The 23,060-nt window shown below is 41.2% G+C and overlaps 1 protein-coding gene across 1 annotated transcript in view; it reads right to left on the reverse strand.

Annotated features, from left to right (window-relative positions):
• Window positions 1-23,060, reverse strand: part of CNR1 (cannabinoid receptor 1) — a 103,241-nt gene that overhangs the window by 40,743 nt on the left and 39,438 nt on the right. The window contains exon 2 of the mRNA XM_040350085.1: window positions 8,378-8,452. The gene's annotated coding sequence lies outside the window, so the exon portion shown is untranslated. The remainder of the gene's footprint in view (window positions 1-8,377; window positions 8,453-23,060) is intronic.

Raw genomic sequence — 23,060 nt, forward strand, 5'->3', positions numbered from 1 at the left:
AATCAGTGCATTTTTATAGCACTTTTCACTGTGAAAATGACAATGGTCCCAAAAAGGTGTCAAAAGTGTCCGAAGTGTCCGCCATAATGTCGCAGTCACCAAAAAAATCGCTTATCGCCGCCATTAGTAGTAAACAAAATTATTAATAAAAATGCCATAAAACTATCCCCTATATTGTAAACGCTATAAATTTTGCGCAAACCAATCGATAAACGCTTTTTTGAGATTTTTTTTTACCAAAAATAGGTAAAAGAATACGTATCGGCCTAAACTGAGGGAAAAAAAGTTTTTTTATATCTTTTTTGGGGATATTTATTATAGCAAAAAGTAAAAAATATTGCATTTTTTTCCAAATTGTCGCTCTATCTGTGTTTATAGCGCAAAAAATAAAAAACGCAGAGGTAATCAAAAAACACTAAAATAAAGCTCTATTTGTGGGAAAAAAAGGACACCAATTTTGTTTGGGAGCCACGTCGCACGATCACGCAATTGTCAGTTAAAGCGACGCAGTGCCGAATCACAAAAAGTGGCAAGATCCTTAACCTGCTTATTGGTCTTAACCGGTTAAAGAAAATAGAAAGGTTTCATTTTTAAAATTTAATTAGCATGTTGATGAGGGTCGAGAGAAACCAAGGAAAGCAAAATATAAACAGATTAAACTTCAACTTGAAGGTTTTCTATATCTGTCTGAGAAAAGAAAGAGTGGTTGCATACTTTCTCAGATCTGTAAAGGAACATCATTTGGAATCTTATGGCTGTACCTCATTGAAGTTTGGAGTAAAAAGCTCATTTTGTTCCCAGCCTCAGTGTATAATGGCATGTCTAAATGAAAAAATACTGCAAGCATATGAAATTTAATTATGCTTTTATTGAGAATAAGATTTACCAACCTCTGCTTTCCTTTTTTGTCTATATTTTTGATATATGATGTATTTGTATGGCACAGTTATCTTAAAGTTTAAAAATATAAATGTTCCTTTGCACAATTAGCTAAAGTTAATTTACCATCTCAGTATGACAAATGCTATTTGGACACGCATTGAAGCTCAATTATACTCCAGGTTAAGTACACTAATAATGTGTTTTGAGGGAGCATTGAGGAACTTTTTTAATAAGAAACCTTGCGTGAAACTTTTTCTATGCTCCTTCAGATATGAGGCATACTATGTATAATAATATTTGGCAGAATAACATTTGCCATTCGTTTACAACACAAGGGTTTTGAGACTTTAGAACAAATACAATGCAGCTAATATCCCACAGACAGAATACCAATAATTGCCTTTCTAAATGTCTGCTACTAGAAGTAGGATGAATGATATTGCATAAGACATTATTTGCGACAACTTTAATTAAAAACAAACCAGTACTAGCACACACTGTATAATTACCGCCTCAATGGCTCTACTGCAACATTTACTTTTAGAATGCAATGAACAGATTTTCTTGTAAGATAGACATGAATTCTAAGTCTATTTAAGAGGGATTTTTTATATCCTGTACATTATTTTAGCTGTCATTATTGACAGGTTTTTAAGAATGAAAAGTACCGTACCGTATATACTCGAGTATAAGCCGACCCGAATATAAGCCAAGGCACCTAATTTTACAACAAAAAAATGGGGAAACTTATTGACTCGAGTATAAGCCTAGGGTGTCCATCTGCATGCCTCACAGTGCCTCGCTTTGCCGCACTGTGCCCATGTGCATGCCTCACTGTGTCCATGCCTCACTGTGTCCATGACTCACTGTGCCTCACTGTGTCCATGACTCACTGTGCCTCACTGTGCCTCACCGTGTCCATGCCTCACTGTGCCTCACTGTGTCCATGACTCACTGTGCCTTACTGTGTCCATGCCTTACTGTGCCCATGACTCACTGTGCCTCACTGTGTCCATGCCTCACTGTGCCCATGACTAGACTTACGTTAATCATGGGAGTATATAGAAGGGGTTCCCGGCTTTGACAAATCGGTGCTCCCCAGCCATAGGTCCCCTAGACAGCAACATTGCACACTTGTAGAGAAGAACTGGGGCTATATGTGTGCCAAGTTTGGGGTCCAGGGGACCTACGGCCATCCAGTACTGGATCCCCAAAGTTACTGGAGAAATGACCATTTAACATGGAAGTCTATGGAAGGGGTGCCCGACTTTGAAAAATTGGTGCTTCCCGGGCGTAGGTCCCCCGGACAACAGACTTTGCACACTTATAGAGGAAGAGTGGGACTATATGTGTGCACACAGGGGACCTACGGTCGGCTGGTACCGGGTCTCCAAAGTCTGGGAGATCAGCGCAAAAAGGTGACTCGAGTATAAGCCAATGGGGGGCATTTTCAGCACACAAAAAATGTGCTGAAAAACTTGGCTTATACTCGAGAATATACGGTACCTTAGACCTATTGTTCCTAGTAGGTGTAATTACAAACTGTCTGATGAGAGAATGCAAATTTGATGCGCACACACAGGGCTTTTGTTTTAATAAAATATATATAAACCTAAGCACAAACATTTAATATACTAGAGCTTATCAGTCCTTATATATGGTGGCTACAGGAGTTTACATAGGATGACTGGGAAACTGCAAGAAAAAGGTATTTATAAGGATATTTTGTTAAAAAAAAAAATATCTGGGATTCCTTCTTATATGTACAATCTTGAAGACACTTTGGAAGGTTCTAATCATCTCTTTTTTATGTTCAAGAGAAAGTGCAGAAATGCTGTTCCTCTTATCATAGCTCCTATAAACCATTCCCATTACTCTTCCAATGTTATGGCTAAATTGATGTTTAATTTAGTTATGGTCATCTACTTACTTATACCCAATAAGCTTTGATTAGTGATGGGCCAATCTGACCTGGGTTCAGTTCAAGCAGGGTTTTAGGAACGGAAAGTGATGGTGATTTTGAGATCTACCGTAGTACAGTTTATGACTGTTATATATGATATTTTGTATTATGTTTTGTTACAAGATATAACAGTACAGTTAGACAAGTATTATGTTTTGTAATCTTGGGGAGTCTGAAAAACCAAAGCTGTATTTTATTGCTCAAAAGTAAAACAAAACCACGTTTGCAGCACAAGACAAAGCAATGCAAACTACTGGTGCAAAAATTAAATGTTGGACCAACCGCCCACAAAACTTGCCCCTTAACAGGGTTATGTCCCTGCCTGCCTCAGGGGTCCCAAAGGCCAGGTCATCAGCAGCTTAGTCATGTCTCAGCCACAAGCAGTCCACCACGTTTGCTCCTAAGTGTGTTCTACTTCACACTCCACCTCACAAACACCTGATGGTTGTTTCCAGTTCCTCTTCTGGACTCCTTTGCAGATGGATTAACCCTTTTGGGGCCAACATCACTATAATCAGGGTTTGTAGACTTTTTTCCACCCAAAGTCTCTCTGAGCATCTGAATTCTGGGTCCTACATGAGGACTTACCAATCCTGAGAGAATTGTAAATCAGTTTTCTCCTCTGCAACTGGATCACCCCGGAACCCCTCATCCTGGATGGGTGAAAGCCCCTAAGTACTCCAAAAACGACTTTAAACGTCCACTTCAAGGGACCACAATCCAAATAGGGGGGAAACATATCTACTTTTCAGGACCCAAACCTGGCATATTTTACAGTTTATATGCTATTTATTCTTCATTTGTTGGCTTAAGGCAGTGATGGTTGACATGTTGCACCCCACGTATTTGTCCTGGTCAACTCCTTTGTGGTCATGTCAAATTTATTGCTCAACATTTGTAGGGCTCCAGAAACACCTTACTGAGGGAATTTCCCTTTAAACAATACTGAGGAGCTCAAGCTTTCTCTCCTCTCTTCCTCGATGTGTATCATGCGCTGCCTTTTTCCTTACTAACTTCTGTTTGTTTCACACACGGGGGGAGATTCAGATAGAGATACGATGGCGTATCTCCTGATACGCCGTCGTATCTATGAGATCCGACGGTCGGATCTATGCGACTGATTCATAAGAATCAGTTACGCATAGATCTCCCTTAGATCCGACAGGTGTAAGTGACTTACACCGTCCGATCTTAGGCTGCAATCTCCCGCCGGCCGCTAGGTGGCGCTTCCATTTGTATACGCGATGAATATGCAAATGAGGAGATCCGCCGATTCAGAAACGAACGCCCGCCCGTCGCGTTTGCGTTTGCGTTCGGCTTTTTCCGGCGGATAGTTACCCCTGCTATATGCGGCGTATCCAATGTTAAGTATGGCCGTCGTTCCCGCGCAGAGTTTTGAATTTTTACGTAGTTTGCGTAAGTCAGTCGCGAATATGGATGGACGTAATTTACGCTCACGCTAAAACCAATGACGTCCTAGCGACGTCATTGGGAGCAATGCACACCGGGAAAATTCGCGGACGGCGCATGCGCAGTTAACTCGGTGCGGGGACGCACCTGATTTAAATACTACACTCCCCCTAGCATCGGAATTTGAATTCCGCCAGGGGAGTTACGATTCGCCGGCGCAAGTTTCGAGGTAAGTGCTTTCTGAATACTGCACTAGCCTCTCAAATTTGCGCCGGCGGATCGTAAATCAGATAGATTACGCGGATATAAAGATCCGCTAATCTATCTGAATCTAGCCCACGGTGTCTAATGACCTAAACTGGACGTATGACACTCTTCTTAATCTAGATGCTTCAGTCTAGAAATTGATTCCATATGTACAGGGGACATATTACCTTGGGAGTGACTACAACCCTACCTTACATTTTTGATTAGATAAATCAAGCCCATTACACAGATGTTTGAAATATCCTCTTAAATCAGGGCACAGATTGGCCAAGCTGTTACAAAAATATTACTTTACAGCAGGGGCGGACTGACCATTGAGTCACTCGGGCACTGCCCGAGGGCCCCATGCCACTAGGGGGCCCCCATAAGGGTTGCCAAGCTCAGTAAAACCAGGGACAGTATGTAAAAATCTATGTTTTTTTTTTACATCTGTCCCTGCTATGTCCGAAACCGGCAGGGCTTCTGTGTCCACAAGTGACAGACCTCTTCTCTGTAGCAGCACTGAACCCTCCTTGTCCTAGCCTATGAGTGCAGGAGAGAGTGGGTGGTTGTGAAGATACAGAACCTCTTGAAGCCTGTGCCCATCCTGCAGCCTGTCCTATCCACTCTCCTACCAAGACAAGATGTAGCTGCTCTTTTGTCAGCTTCTATAAAGGAGGTGGATTTGGGAATGAAAGGAGAACTATGTACTGGGGGAGCAAAGTAATTTGGGGAGAAAGGGGATGTAATTTTGGCTTAAAGTAGAGCTGTCCTATGCAACTCCTGATTAAGGCACTCTGTATGCAGCACACTCATGAGCTTTGCACTCTGTACATAGCGCATACCTGAACCCTGCACTCTGTACACATTGCACTTTTGAACTTTTGCATTCTGTACTTTGCACTCTGTATGCAGCATACTCTTGAACTCTGTATACAGCAAACTACTGAACTTTGCACTTTTCACTCTTGAGCCCTGTACATCGCACACTCCAAATCCATGCTCTATGTATGTAGCACACTCCTGAAATCTGCACTCTGAACCAGCACACTACTGAACTCTGCACTCTGTATGCAACACACTGCTGGACTTTGCACTCTCTACACAGCAAACTCCTGAACTCTACATTCTGTATGCAGTACACAACTGAACTTTGCACTTTGCACACTCCTATATCATGAACTCTGTAAGCAGCACACTCCTTAATCCTGCACTCCGTAAATGCCTGCACCCTGCACTCTGTATGCAGCACGCTCCTGAATCATGCACTCTGTACACTCCTAAATCCTGCACTCTGTACACTACTTCACCCTGCACCCTGTATATAGCAAACTCCTGAACCCTGTACCCTTTATGTAGCACAGTCCTGCAATCTGTACATAGTGCACGTTTGAACGTGGTATTCTGTATGTAGCACACTTCTTGAATTTAATGCCCATTTTAGACCCTCCCATTCTTGTGGCAATATGGCCACACACACAATTTTCTACAGCAAGCTCTCCTCTCCCCCCAAATCCCATCCAGGGGGACGGGTTATGGTTGAGTTCCTGCACCAATTCTCTGATAAAGAAAAGCCTGCCTATTACGGTCAGATCATTAAAGGGGTTGTAAAGGTACAATTTATTTCCTCTAAAGGAGAATTAGAAAAGTGGGTTGCAGGAAAGAAAATCACACTGTCTATGGCCTGCATAAGTCTGGAAGTGTGGCTATAACAGTTTAAAGGGGTTGTAAAGGTACCATTTTTTTCCTTAATAGTTTCCTTTACCTTAGTGCAGTCCTCCTTCACTTTACCTCATCCTTCGATTTTGCTTTTAAATGTCCTTATTTCTTCTGAGAAATCCTCACTTCCTGTTCTTCTGTCTGTAACTCCACACAGTAATGCAAGGCTTTCTCCCTGGTGTGGAGTGTCGTGCTCGCCCCTCCCTTGGACTACAGGAGAGTCAGGATGCCCACTAACACACAGCTCCTTTCTCTATCTGCAACGTAGAGAGCGTCCTGTTCAGGATCTCAGTCATGATGATGCTATGTACCAGGCGATGTCCTGGGATCACGGTGTCACTCTTATTTGAGTTACTCTGCATGCTCAGTAACTCAATAAGGCATTCATTATCAGGGGTAGTCTCTGGATAATTTAAGGATGGGTTTTGGTGGCTTATTTCAGTAAATAAATACCCCTCAAGCTCTGTGTATACCTGCCTGTTTACACCAAGTTTTCATCCTGTAAGTAGTCTTAATAAAAAGACGGTATCACACTATTTCCGTTTTTGTGGCTCATTGTGGTGGAGCCTTTTGAACTTAGATTTTAGATTTAGATTACAGCACTTTATACTGCGATTCCCATATCTGCATTCATTTGAACGCTTTTAATTTAATAATAATGCTTAATTATGGACATACATTTTACACTTGTTGCGCCTTTTTCATTGCTTTCACTGTATATTAGTTTTCACTAATTTTTGGAGCTGCACTTGTTGTAAATAGCATTTAGGTTATTGGCGCCGCATCCTATATTTCTATTATTCATTTCAGTAAATAGGCTGAATCTGAACAGGGGTCCCAATCACTGTGCAAGCCTGAAGCAGATTGTTGGCATGGTTAACTGTTTTACTAGCAATTCTTTATATATAGACCAGGGGTCTCCAAACTTTCTAAACATAGGGCCAGTTTACTGTCCTTCAGACTTTAGGGGGGGGGCAGACTGTGGCAGGTGGGAAAAAAACAATGCCCTATCATTGTTGTCACTGGGAGGAATTGTGCACCATCATTGGTTGTAATTGGGCTCAAATGTTGTTGTCATTGGGAGGCATTGTGCCCCTTGGCTGGTGTCATTGGGAGGAATTGTGCTCCATCATTAGTGTCATTGGGCCCAATTTTTGGTGTCATTGGGAGGAATCGTGCCCCTTCATTGGGGACGGTGGGGGAATTATGTCCCATTGTTAGTTTAAGTGGATGCAACAGTGCCCCAAGGCCTGGAAAAGCAAGCAAAGGGCTGCATCTGGCCATCGGGCCACAGTTTGGAGACCACTGATATAAAAAATAAATGTATAAAGTTGATAGGCTGAGAAAGGAACTAAACTTCCCAGAAACATGTTCCCAAGCTACAAGATTCAATGATCATGCAGTGGGGGAAGATGTCGACTAATGCCGCGAACACACGATCGGTCCATACGATGAGAACGGACCGATGGACCGTTTTCATCGGTTAACCGATGAAGCTGACTGATGGCTTGTCGCGCCTACACACCATCAGTTAAAAAAACGATCGCGTCAGAACGCGGTGACGTAAAACACAACGACGTGCTGGAAAAAATGAAGTTCAATGCTTCCAAGCATGCATCAACTTGATTCTGAGCATGCGTGGATTTTTAACCGATGGTTGTGCCTACTAACGATTGTTTTTTCCCATCGGTTAGGAATCCATCGGTTAAATTAAAAAAAGATTGCTTTTTTTTAACCTATGGATAAATAACCAATGGGCCCCACACACGATCGGTTTTGAACGATGAAAACGGTCCATCAGACCATTCTCATCGGTTTAACCGATCGCGTGTACGCGCCATAACAGAGTAAAAATGTGGGTGACCGGTTGAGACGAGTGTGCACTTCAGAACTGGAGTGTGCCCTACAGACAGGACCTAGAGTTCCATCCTCACCCTACACCAACGCTGGTGGTTGTAGCGGTTGTTTCTAGCATATGATGCATATGATGCCTCCCTACTTAATACTACTGCAGAGGGATCACAATATGCAAGTGCATTACTTTTTAATACTTTCATTAAAGTTTTACATATGTCATTGTCTTTGATTTCCTTTGAAAATACATAATAGCTGTCTTTTTATATAATGCTAGCAAGTCCAATATTAAGTATACATCACCTGAAGATCAGAATGGAGAGTCCATTTTGGTTTGCTGATTTCAAAGACCACCCAAGTGTACAGTGTAGTTTTAATCTGTAGAATAAAATGAAAAGATTTTAAATAGGTGTACATATGAAACAGTTGCATAATTTATTGTAATTCTAAAGTCGGTGTTTTGGACAACGCATTAAATTGAAATCATTATAATTATGTTAAAATTTAAGGAAAGCTATAGTCCAAAAATAAATACTCTTGATTGTTTAAAAGCATACCTGTGAGAAGCAGGTGGACACTTTTATGAGTTTGTTTTAAAGCAGAACTCTGAGATAGCAAATATTGTCTAAACACAAGAGGTGTGTGTATTTTTACTCAATTCTTGGTGTGCTTTTTGGATTTCTTCTAAATCTGTGGAGTAATCTAGTGTGAAACTCTGCCTCTGTGCAGGAGCTTCCTGTAACAAAAGACTTGTCACTGCTGCTCTCTCTCCTTGTGAAGAGTGACTGGTCTTGCATCCACCCACTTTTGTAGTCTTCTTTATTAAGCCTACAGGGTCTGCCCTGCACAGGAAACGTTCAGTTAAGCACATTGACAATGTCACTTATACTTTTACAAGGCGACATCTGTGTTTGCAAAGGCATTTGAAGCACACAAAGTGGATGGGCTATTAACCTCCCTGGCGGTATGATTCTTTCAGAAAAAACATGCTGAAAAGCGGTACCATTATTTGCAAGGAAATTTGGCGTTTTATATTGTAGGTCTGTCATTTTTAGAAATAACTCACTTAAATCTGACCAAACAAGCTTCTAATAGGCATCCCGGGTATGACATTTTTTTAAAAACAAAATGATAAATTATAATATAATAAATAATTATAAATAATTATAACAAATAATAATATAATTATAATAAAAATTATTCAATAATGTAATCAAATCAAAATCACTGAAATTTTCTCAGTTGCAGAATTGTTGCTGTCATTATTTTTTTTTTTTTATGACGAATTTCCCCACAAATCGCTATCGCACAATTCTGCAAGTGATTATAATTTATTATCGCTGTTTTTTAGCTGATCTAAAACAATTTTTGACATAAAGGGACACTTTTGGTTGCTATGGACAATCTACAGTTTGCAGGGAGAAAGAAACGTTTTTATTATATAAAATTACATGCATGACACAGGACAGACCACTAGGGACAAGGGGGGTGTGTTTTTTTTACATACAGTACTGTAATCTATAAGATTACAGTATACTGTATGTATAGTGTTTGTTTACTTTTTTGAATTTGGCGCCGTTCTCCGCTCCCGTGCGTCGTAACGTCGCAGGGAACGGAGATCGGCGTCACACGGAGGCACTGTGTGAATCGAGCGAGGTCCCGCTCGCTCACACAGCGCGGTGGCATCGCTGGATCCAGGGACAAGGTAAGTAAAACTCCCTGTACATCCAGCGAGGCGAGCCCGAGTCTGACTCGGGGTTACCGATCCTAGCCCAAAAATCTCACCCCGAGTCAGACTCGGGAACACCGCCCAGGAGGTTAAGGAATATATTTATTAAAAGTTTTTGTGCCCGGAGATTAGCTTTAAGTATGTAGAATGTGAAGTATAAACAAAACAACAGCAGCAACAACACTAGCCTTGTATTGTAAACCTTTAAACCTTAATAGATACTAGGCACTATAAGGTACCACATTGTATGTTACTTGTTATAGAAGGCCCCTCAAAAATTCATCAGTGTACCCCCAAAATTATTTTTCTGAAAATCAGCCTTTCATAGACAGGGCTGCCATCAGGGGGTACAGCCCATACACTTGTAAGGGGCCCAAGCGTATGGAGGGACCTGGCCAACTGGCAGGGATGTGAGAGAGCAGGGGCGGGTGCAGAGGAGCTCCGTGAATGCTTATGTATGTGTGTGAGTCAGCAGCTGCTGCTCTGTGTCATTGAGCTCAAATCGAGCTCTTTGCTGCCACCTCTGGCCATTTACATGTGCACCCCTCGTGTGAGCTGCCGGTACTCAGTGTACTTTATGCTGGACTGCAGCTCCTATCTGTGTCTCAGCCACATGTGGAAACAGGAGCTGGGACTAGGAGGACCATCTTACAATTAAAGGCTTTTGTACGAGTGAGGTGGTGTGGCTGTGTGTGTGTACATGCCTGTGTGTGTACACGTGTGTCATATATACACATGTAAGGGGGCTGAGAGCGTACAGGTGTGAGAAGAGGCCGAGAGCGTACACCCCCCAGGTGTGAGGGGGGCTGAGAGTGTACAGGTGAGGGGGCTGAAAGCGTACAGGTGTAAGGGGGCTGAGAGAGTACAGGTGTGAGGGGGGGCTGAGAGCGTACAGGTGTGGGGGGGCTGAGAGCGTACAGGTGTGAGGGGGGCTGAGGCAATGAAGGACTTGATGGAATGGCTAGTGAGTGGATTCGGTGGGACGGCCAGTGGACAGGCCCTGGGGAATGTTGGTAGTCAGGCTTGGAGGGGCCCAGGCCCAAAGCTGTGTTAGGGGCCCCACAATTTCTGATGGCTGCCCTGTTCATAGATTTAGCCACATTTGTTTTCCATGTGTGACAAGCGCTCAAAGTTTAGAACATTTTGGGGACTCTAGGAAAGCTGACACCCATTGTACAAATCATTACACAGCCATACACGGTGACAGCTTTGGATAAATATACCTAACATGATGGGTCTTGTTAACCTTTTTGCATATAGTTATTATTAACATTATTCAACTGACATTTATACCAGGGTGAGTATTGTAAGTTCTAGTTGATGTTCAGCAATGATGACAAAATTATGCAGATGTCAAATAAAGGCCTTTTCTAATAATGAACACTATGTTGCTATAGCAAAATGATCATGAATAGAAATGTTTTCAGTAAGCAGATCATCCCGTAATCTTTCATTTACCATTAAGCATCTAATAGCTATTTTAACTCCATGGTAGCTTGATGGCACAATGAACTTTTAGTAGTATTATCTTCAACCCTGGCTTTTTCAAGAAAATGTATATTATTTTCAATGTTTTTTTTTAAATAAACACAGCTTGATATAAATATAACTCCCTGAAAATACACAATTCTTTCTCTATAAGTGACAGTGAGGGTGCTGTGACCACAATTGGTCATTTGACTATTGGCCATCAGGCATAACATTTTACATATGATAAGTTCTTGGTTGTCTTGCAGGCATTAAAATGTTTCAAGCTTTAGTGAAAGTGAAATTCAATGAAAAATGGGTATATTTCTCCTAAACAACAAAAAATGTAAAGTGTTACTAAACCCAGGACCCTGTGTTCACTATATCTGCTTTCCCACAGTACACAGAACATGGAAATGCAATTATTTTAGTAAGCATAAACTGCTAAATACTTTTTCTCATCAGCAGTATATATCAATCTTGTGACTTCTATCAGTGTCTGGTTAAAGCTTGTAGAAGGAGTTTTCATACTGCATTGAGCTGTCCTATCAGGATGCATGACCCCTGACCCTCTGTCTGGATAGTGCTGATTGGCTCTGTGCTGATCACATGCACTTTCCCAAGAAAAAAAAACTCTCTAGCAATACACATCCAACTCCAGTGACTAGTACATGATCAACCTGCCTTTTTACACAATGCAGAGGATTAAACCCTTAGGTTCCATAGTGAGAATAACAAGCATGCTTTACTGCATAAACAGACTGTTTTTTAATTACTTTCTGTATTTTTTGAAAACACCAGAGCAGAAATAGAGTCACATGTTCATTAGCATGAGTCTACTGAAAGGTGACTGTGGGATTGATTTACTAAAACTGGAGGGTGCAAAAATGGGTGCACTTGTTAATGGAAGCCAATCAGCTTCTGACTCCAGCTTATTCAATTAAGCTTTAACAAAAAAAAAAACTGTTAGCTGATTGGTTTTTATGCAGAGCTGCACTAGATTTTGCACTCTCCATTTTTAGTAAATCAACTCCGCAATCTCATCCAATAACTTATCATATATCTGCTTATTACCATTAACAGAACAGTTTTTTTTTTTTATTGGGCACTTGTGATAGAATGGACTGGTTTGTGGATTGTTCAGGCAAACTGGCCAATCCACGTTTCACACAGAGTATGTGGGGGTATAAATTAATATACACCACCTTAATTACCTGACATTAAAATGGTTGAAAAGAATTAAAGGATTTTACAAAGGTTGAGGATTAGGTATCCGATTTTCGTTACTCAATAATCACAGATTCTTCTTCCAGTCTAGAAAAAAGGCTCCAGGAATCTAATTTATACTCAGATAAATGGCCAGAATTCAATAGTCCCCTTTAAGCTGAAGTAAAAGCATTTTGTTTTGACTATATATATATATATATATATATATAAATATAATGTATAGTGCGTAGTTTCTGTTTAGTTTTGAAGGGTTATACTTGTGCCTGGCTGTATTATAAGCAGTGTGTTTGTAATCAAAGTGACATCGCAATAGTGCAACACTGGGAATGATTTCATGGAAAACTGAAAAGTCCTGGAAGTTGCACATCTCTGCAAAACCCCATAAGAAGGTGTATAATAGCCTCAGCCCAGGCTCCAACCAGGTCACGTCTCCAATGCGTTTCACTCCACCCACAGAGCTTAGTCATGGGCTTAAGTTAATAAAACTGGAGAGTGCAACATCTGGTGCAGACCTGAAGGGAAACCAATCAACTTCCATTTTTTTTTTTTGTGAAAGCTTAATTGAACAAGCTGAAGTTGAAAGCTGATTGGCTACCATGCATGATTATTCATTCTCCAGTTTTAGTAAATTAACCCCACTGTTATGTACAAAAATGCTGGTCTGTCAATTATCTACGTATGATGTAATGTAGCAGTATACAGTACCATTATACAGTACCATTATACAGTAGGAAAAATATCTTAATTTGACTGGTTAAATTATATGATGCAAAATTTAAAATGAAAATTCACCTATCTGTGTTACTTTTACCAACTGTTATACTCCAGTCTCATATAAGTAGGTGTCAAATATTGTAAAAAAATAAATAAACATTTCTGGGAAATTTGACATGCTTAGTACCTCCTCAAATTAAAATGGTTATGATTTGTAAGTAGTTGGGATTTTTTAGTTTAGTTATTTGTGTTGCTTACCGTATTTGCCAGCGTATAAGGTGACTGGGCTTATAAGACGACCCCCTAATTTTCCAGCTAAAAATTTGGTTTTGGGATATACTCCCCGTATAAGATGACCCCCTTTCCAACACAACTCACTGTGCTCATTGCATACCTCACTGTGACTATTGCATACCTCACTGTGCCCATTGCATACCTCACTGTGCCCATTTCATACCTCACTGTGCCCATTGCCTACCTCACTGATCTCAAGATCTCCAGATCTCCATGCCTTATCCCTGTATGCAGAGACAGACTTCGGGCGTCCATTGTTCAAACGCCGCACCGCCTCCTCGTCCTGTTCCGTGATAGGCGGAACACTCAGTTTCCCAGCAGAGGCTGTGTTTGATGTTCCGCCTATCATGGAGGTCCCCTAACCTTAACTCTATCTGTAACCCTAACCCTGTCTGTAACCCTAACCCTGTCTGTAACCCTAACCCTATCTGTTACCCTAACCCTAACCCTGTCTGTAACCCTAACCCTATCTGTAACCCTAACCCTAACCCTGTCTGTAACCCTAACCCTAACCCTTACACTACCTGATCAATACAACATCATACCTGATGTTTAAAAGCAAGTTATTCCAAACAATTTATGAATGTTAGGTGATTTATGCCCTTTATGGATTAAAAACGGACTCTGCGACAACTACGTAATTTTCTGAGATACTGTTGTGGAGAAGTTTAAGGCCGGATTTGGATACAAAAAGATTTCCCAAGCTTTAAACATCCCAAGGAGCACTGTGAAAGCGATAATATTAAAATGGAAGGAGTATCAGACCACTGCAAATCTACAAAAACAAAATAATTGAGCGCACTCCCAATGTGTACCTATGTGTAATACATACTGGGGGGAGGGAGGAGTGAATAGTGAAATGACCAGAGTCCAGGTAAACAGTTAATGGATATGCATTAGTCCATGTCAAATGTCCATAACACTGTAATAGTAAAACTTCGCTAGATGGCAGCCAGCTGACAGATGAAGCAATCTGTAGAACAGCAAAAGAAACACAAAGCGGCGCCTTCTAAGTGTAGCAGATGAAAAATTTATTTTAAAATAGTAATGGTATATAAAAAACCTACTCACAAAACGAGTGTTAGGTCAGGAATAGAAAGATATGAGCTGTCATCCGCGGGAGTCCCGGTGGAGGCAGTCGTCACTGCCTCCACCGGGATCCTCCCACGCCCGGAAGTGACGTCAGATACGCAGCACACCGTGGAAACCAGCTCCCTTCTCTTTGGTTCCGAGAGCGTCCGGTCCCCACCGCCGCTGCCGCTTGTGGCAAGGAGATAGTTACATTTCAGCACGAGTGACGACTGCCTCCACTGGGACTCCAGCGGATGACAGCTCATATGTTTCTATGCCTGACCTAACACTCGTTTTGTGAGTAGGTTTTTTATATACTATTACTATTTTAAAATACATTTTTCATCTGCTAGAAGGCGCCGCTTTGTGTCTCTTTCACTGCAAATCTACGACCTGACCGTCCCTCTAAACTTTCAGCTCATACAAGAAGAAGACTGATCAGAGATGCAGCCAAGAGGCCCATGATCACTCTGGATGAACTGCAGAGATCTACAGCTGAGGTGGGAGACTCTGTCCATAGGACAACAATCAGTCGTATACTGCACAAATCTGGCCTTTATGGAAGAGTGGCAAGAAGAAAGACATTTGTTAAAGATATCCATAAAAAGTGTCGTTTAAAGTTTGCCACAAGCCACCTGGGAGACACACCAAACATGTGGAAGAAGGTGCTCTGGTCAGATGAAACCAAAATCTAACTTTTTGGCAACAATGCAAAAGGCTATGTTTGGCGTAAAAGCAACACAGCTCATCACCCTGAACACACCATCCTCACTGTCAAACATGGTGGTGGCAGCATCGTGGTTTGGGCCTGCTTTTCTTCGCAGGAACAGGGAAGATGGTTAAAATTGATGGGAAGATGGATGGAGCCAAATACAGGACCATCCTGGAGGAAAACCTGATGGAGTCTGCAAAAGACCTGAGACTGGGACTGAGATTTGTCTTCCAACAAGACAATGATCCAAAACATAAAGCAAAATCTACAATGGAATGGTTCACAAATAAACATATCCAGGTGTTAGAATGGACAAGTCAAAGTCCAGACCTGAATCCAATCGAGAATCTGTGGAAAGAACTGAAAACTGCTGTTCACAAACGCTCTCCATCCAACCTCACTGAGCTTGAGTGGTATTGCAAGGAGGAATGGGCAAATATTTCAGTCTCTCTTACAGCCCAATCAGCTGATTAACTTTGTGCTGGAGGTTGGATTACTAATACTGGCAAATTGCATTCCTGAGAACTGAGTGAGAAGGGTGTTGTATTTGAGTAGAGGAGATGAGTTTTGAGAAACAGCAGAAGAGATATTGCGTGTGTGCTAATGGATTCAAGCACTAAACATCAGATTCCTCCTGGTCCCAGGAACAGTGACACAGAACAACCACTGGCAAACTGCATTCCTGAGAATGCTGTTGTATTGCATTTGAGCAGGGGAGACAAATTTTGAGAAGCAGCAGAAGAGACAATGTCATTGTGTGTGTGTGTGTGTGTGTGTGTGTGTGTTAATGAATTCAATAAACAAACGACTTTCAGAATTCAAATTTGTTATCACGATATATATGCATAAATAACGAATTATCCAAAAACAAAACAATTAAACAATAAAACAAATCGATTCATTATAACGAATATCTATACTCTACAGAAATAATGAATTATCCAAAAAGGGATTAACGTAACATAAGGAATATAACAGAATGAAATTATGTATTTTACGAATAAAAACTAAACAAAACGAAAGTCTAGTAGCCACAACTTCTATAGAGCTCAATCTGCAAAAATGAAACAATATGAGTGGCAATAAACACATATCTCCTATACGATCGTAACTATAATACAGTTAGTTAATAACTTACACTTTGGAATCCTTTGTTTATGATGAAAATTAAAGTTGGAAGTACATAAACACTCTTACTATATCTGCTAACTTGTAGGCAAAACTTAACTAGGTAAAAGAACAAACTGGTCAGCAAGATCTTTTCAAAAACTGACTAAAAAATTATCAAATTTTGACAATATCTAAGAAACTAGAGCTGATGCAGTCTAACCAATGCCGTTTTCAAAAGCAATGCCCCAAACAACCATAAGAACAGATCTCATAAAGCAAGGCACCAAATTTTTTTTTTTGCTGCACTGTATTTATTATATACCTTTTCCATGTGTGTTACAATACGTAAAAGTATTTTCTAGGTCTTTTAGTATTTACCAATTGCTGTCATATAGATAGATTTACCTCTTTCCAACTTTAGTTTTCACTGAGGTTTTCAGAGGATTTCAAAGGATTTAGACTATCTCCAATTCTGTCAGTCGCCCTTTTCTATACATGAAAATTCTCTTTCTAGCAAAGCGCTGTGGGCAGATTGCAAATATATGCATGGAATAAAAAAAATTAAAAAATAGCGCTGCAACCACTTGTTTTGGATATGAATATATATATATATATATATATATATATATATATATATATATATATATATATATATATATACCGTACATAATATGTATATATACAAATATATACTATGTACATGTACACATTTAATATATGTATATAAAATATATAATATGCAGTGGGTATAGAAGAGAATCACCCCCTTTAATATAATCACATTTTGTTGCTTTGCAGCCTGAAATTAACTCAGACACCATTTTTTTTCTGAATCCAACTATATTTACTTATAACATTCAAGTGAAACATATTACACCAACATGGCAGAAATAAATAAAAAAACAGAATCACTGAGTTGGAAAAAGGCTCACCGCCCCCCCCCCCTTCTAAAAATTACTCGGCTGTGGCCATTTTGAGTAGCTCAACATGAAAAAAACTTTCCTTGTGCAATTCAGACCCTGATAGTGCAACTGAAGCAGTCAATTATGGGTGGCAAAGCACTGTCACTGGGATCTCAGGGATAAAGTTGTGGAGAGGCACAAGTCAGGATTATCATGTCTAGAAGCACAGTTAAGTACATGTTTAGGAATTGGAAGGTATTTGGTACAACACAGGCCCTCCCTGGATCAGGATGTGGCTCCAAACTGGATGAAAGAGACAGGAGGAAACTGGTCAGAAAGCTACCAAGAAGCCTACAGCAACTCTGAAGCAGTTGCAGGAATTTATGACAAAGAGTGGTCATTGAGGTTGATTTACTTAAGGTAAATAGACTGTGCTCTTTGAAAAGTGCCGTTGCACTATGCATGTGCAATTGCTTCAGAGCTTAGTAAATGAGAAGAAGCTTTGCTGACTTCCATCATCCAATCATGTGCAAGCAAAAATGCTGTTTTTTTTTGCAGATGATTGGGTATTCTTTGCAAAGTGAAGTGTTACCTCATTTACTAAGCTTTGAAGCAACTGTGTGATCTTTGTGTGGGTGGAGCCCCACACAGCTGCACCAATTTTAAATGTGGTGGTTGTGGTGGAAAGGAACGCACATTCGCTGTAATGTGTGGGGGACCCTGGAGGCTCAGAGCAACATGTTAAACATGTTACACCCTAAATATATGTAACGCAAAAGGGCTAAAAGTAAACTTAGTATTCAGGTCAGTTCTGCTTTCATTCTGAAAGGTCTTCTGCTGAGGGGTACAGTGTAGAAGGATATGTCTCCTGTGACATTATCTTCTGTCCCCACAGTTACGAGTACCATCACTGCAGATTTGGTGCTGTGCACTGTAGAGGAAAGACTACTGGATGAAAGTGTAAATCTGACCCCCATCTGAATCTGCTCCTTCAGCAGCTGTGGATCATAGCACTGAGGCTACTGGGTGATGGGTTTGATGTCAGCCCAGAGGAACTAAGGGGTTGTACTGAAAGGCCTTCTGCTGAGATGGACAGAGAAGAATTGTGGGAAAAGGGTCAGAGGGTGGGGGCCCAGGCAGCCATGCCATGGATCCAGGTCCAGGTCATCCAGGAGTGGCTTTATGCAGGTATCAAATATCTGAGTGTGGCAGCCAATAGAGTACTCCCAGATGGCCAAGGCCAAAGGCTGAAAATGATGAAAGCACACAATGACAAATTTGCCTGTACCCTTCCAGTATGCAGTAGCCCTTTCCCATCTGCAAGGGGACAGGTGGAAATATCAGTGGTGCTAAACTTAATTTAGGCTCAACTATGAGCCATCTAGAAGGGGGAGATGTAACATAAATGTAAAAGTAGGGTCATTTTACCAATAGCTGAGATGTGACATAATCTGTAAAAGTAGCATGATTGTAGATATGGTATTATTCAGTGCCATTAAAGATTCAGTATTCTCTTGATTCAGTAATCAATAGTAGACAGATGTTCCTCAATTAGAATGTGAGAGAGATAAAAGCAGCCCTGGAGTTTAGAAATGACACCTAGGTGGAGTTATTTTATCCTTGTAGGTATAGATAAGGATAAATGAATTGTCACCTCACTAAGCGTCAAATTGAGTCTCTAGACATACTGGGCTAGATTCAGCATTGATTTACGCTGGCGTATCTATGGATACGCCGCGTAAATTCAAAGCTGCGCCGGCGTATCTTCTTTCTGTATTCAGAAAGCAAGATACGCCGGAATTAGGCTAAGATCCGACTGGCGTAAGTCTCTTACACCGTCGTATCTTAGGGTGCATACTTACGCTGGCCGCTAGGTGGCGCTTCCGTAGTTTTCGCGGTAGAATATGCAAATGACCTAGATACGCCGATTCAAAAACGTACGTGCGCTCAGCGGAATATTTTTACGTCGTTTGCGTAAGGCTTTTCCGGCGTAACGTTGCTCTTGCTTCTATGAGTCGTACGCAATGTTATGTATGGACGTCGTTCCCACGTAGAATTTTGAATTTTTTACGTTGTTTGCGTAAGTTGTTCGCGAATAGGGCTGGACGTAATTTTACGTTCACGTCGAAACCAATACGTCCTTGCAGCGTACTTTGGAGCAATGCACACTGGGATATGTACACGGACGGCGCATGCGCTGTTCGTAAAAAACGTCAATCACGTCGGGTCACCACTCATTTACATAAAACACGCCCCCTCATACTCATTTGAATTAGGCGCGCTTACGCCGGCCCCATTTATGCTAGGCCGCCGTAACTTAGGAGGCAAGTGCTTTGTGAATACAGCACTTGCCTATCTGATTTACAGCGGCGTAGCGTAAATGCGATACGCTATGCCGCCGTACAAATGCGCCACCCTATCTGAATCTAGCCCACTGTGTACAAGCCCAGCAGGGGCAAGGCCTATACACCCAGAAGGGCTTGAACTGTCTACCAAAATTCAGAGGAATATATGTTCTCTCTCTTAAAAAATAAAATAATAGTTGCAGAGAGATTAAAATAATTTCTTCTGATCTCACACATTGTAAGGTATGTGTACATATAAAATTGTCTATGTTGTGTGCAAAAAATGTATGAGAGATCCACAAAACTAATGTATGGAGCCTGCTCATGACAGCCAAGCAGTGATTGGTTTTGGTGTGATCGTACTGAAGCACTGGTGTCTGAAATCCTACCCTTACCCAGCCATCAGAACTATTAACGACCCATTTAACTCTGGTCAGTTCAGAATGCAGACTCATCCCCCGGGATGATTGTCCAAAGGCTAGAGTCCCTTCACATCCATATCTCACTAAACTGAGGAGCATGATATATGAACAGGATGATTAACATTGAGCTGTTCCAGACTGGTGGATTGTGAATGTTTCTGACCTGCTCCTGTCAACAGAATAAACCTTGCTAAAAGTTTATTTCATTTTTTTATCCCTTTTTATCTGCAAAGCTTATAGCCAGACTGTGTATGTTCCTTTGTCATTTTTTTTTGTGATTATTTTCTTTGTACATATTTTATGCACTGACCACCTTTGGGGTATTAAATTATAAGATTAGTTGATGGCTTTTGTATACTAAGCTAGGACTCACATCCCTAGAGAGATGGTTGCATTGTGTTGTCTGTATGCTCAGTTCAAGTTCCTTTTTAATCTGTATGCAATTGCACTGTGTGTTGACAGATTGCAAGCAGATTGTACACCAGCAGATCTACCACACAGCAGTCTGTGTATAGTTGCCTAACAAACAAGTCATTTGATATACTGCTAGGTAGTGGCAAACTATTGTGTCAGGTGTGAATAGGGAGCAGGTGTGTTAAATTTGATGTTATCGCTCTCACTCTCTCATACTGGTCACCGGAAGTTCAACAAGGCACCTCATGGCAAAGAACTCTCTGAGGATCTAAAAAAAAGAATTATTGCTTTACATAAAGATGGCCTAGGCTATAGGAAGATTGACAAGACTCTAAAACTGCTGCACGGTGGCCAAGACCATACAGCGGTTTAACAGGACTGGTTCTGCTGAGAACAGGCCTCGAAATGGTCGATCAAAGAGGTCGAGTGCACATGCTCATATCCAGAGGTCTTTGGGAAATAGACGTATGAGTGCTGCCAGCATTGCTGCAGAGGTTGAAGGGGGGGGGGTGTCAGCTTGTCAATGCTCAGACCATATGCTGCACACTGCATCAAATAGGTCTGCATGGCTGTCATCCCAGAAGGAAGTCTCTTCTAAAGATGATGCACAAGAAAGCCCGCAAACAGTTTGCTGAAGACAAGCAGACTAAGGACATGGATTACTGGAACTATGTCCTGTGGTCTGATGAGACCAAGATAAACTTATTTGGTTCAGATGGCGTCAAGCGTATGTGGCGGCAGCAAGGTGAGGAGTACAAAGTGTGTCTTGTCTACAGTCAACCTTGGTGGTGGGAGTGTCATGGTCTGGGGCTGCATGAGTGCTGCCAGCACTGGGATCCTACTGTTCATTGAGGGAACCATGAATGCCAACATGTACTGTGACATACTGAAGCAGAGCATGATCCCCTCCCTTAGGAGACTGGGCCACAGGTCAGTATTCCAACATGATAACAACCCCAAGCAGACCTCCAGGATGATCACTGCCTTGCTAAAGAAACTGATGGACTTGCTAAGCATGTCTCCAGACCTAAACCCTATTCAGCATCTGTGGCGCATCCTCAAACGCAAGGTCTGTAACATCCACCAGCTCCGTGATGTCGTCATGTAGAAGTGGAAGAGGACTCCAGTGGCAACCTGTGAAGCTCTGGTGAAATCCATGCCCAAGAGGGTTATGACAGTGCTGGAAAATAATGGTGACCACACAAAATATTGACACTTTGGGCCCAATTTGGACATTTTCAATTAGGGGTGTACTCACTTTTGTTGCCAGCGGTTTAGACATTAATGGCTGTGTGTTGAGTTATTTTGAGAGGACAGAAAATGTACACTGTTATACAAGCTGTACACTCACTGCTTTACATTGTAGCAAAGTGTAATTTCTTCAGTGTTGTCACATAAAAATATATTAAAAAATGATTACAAAATTATGAGGGGTGTACTCAATTTTGTGACATACTGTATGCTAGATTGGAGTGGAGTCTGCTTTTAGTGGTGGGCAGAAGCAGTTGTGAAAAGTGTATCACAACCAGTCTCACTTGATCAAGGTAAGCTCCCCCTCATTCCCTTGTTCCCTAAAAAAGGTTCTTGCCACAGTTAGTTAGTTGCCATGGGTTTGCTTCCTTGGTAGACCTTTATATTGGTGTAAACTAATTTTTACATCTAAAAATCTGTTTAAGGACAGGTATTTGTCTGCAGCAACTAATTGCTAGCTAGCTCTTGATATCTAGGTATACTCATGTGCTGCCCCTATCCTAATATAAAAAACCCTAAATATATAACAAAGCTGCTGCAATCCCGAAAATGTGTTCCCACATTTAACAGAAACAAAATAGTGAATATGTGTTGAATTGCTTTGTCCCAGCATAAATCTCACCTGAAAATTCATATTTCAAACATCCCACTATATGGATCTTGATTGCTTCAAAAGTCCCTATGTGTACATATATAAACAATCCCACTCAAGTGCCTTGGACTACAATGGAGTGAGTTTGAGACACACCCATGATACATAATACAGTGTCCCCTCATCCTCTTGACATCTATAACAGACACTGTAGACCACAGGAAAGATTTTAAGAAAGACCATGTTTGGTACCATTGAGTTAAACATTTATAGTTGATCTCTTGGTAACTTTGAGTTATAAATGCCTTAAGGGGAGAACTATATGGTTTGGACAATTTGTGCTTGAGTGAAGGAATTATTTAATTCATATTCCCATTTTTGAAAATAAGGAAGTATACAGTTGTTTGTCAAAAAGAATTGCATACTATGTAGAAAGGGCTCCTCTTGTGTACATGTGTGCTTACATGGAATTTAAAATGTCATCATTTGGTGAGCAAAAGACGAAAGGGGTGGTAGGGAGGCTAGACAATGTAAAGCCGACCATACATGGATCAACATTCAGGTGATTCAGCAGAATCTGGCTGAGTTTAGATAAATCTGTAGGCAGGCTTATTGTACCCAAGTCAATGCATTGACCGATTTGGGTACAACCAGTCTGTGGGATAAAAATGCAATCGGTGGCTAGCAGTAATCATTGTGTTCTGCCAGCTGGGAAGACTTCCCATGCCCCCCCCCC

The sequence above is a fragment of the Rana temporaria genome, chromosome 4 (assembly GCF_905171775.1).
Source record: "Rana temporaria chromosome 4, aRanTem1.1, whole genome shotgun sequence".
NCBI lineage: Eukaryota > Metazoa > Chordata > Amphibia > Anura > Ranidae > Rana > Rana temporaria.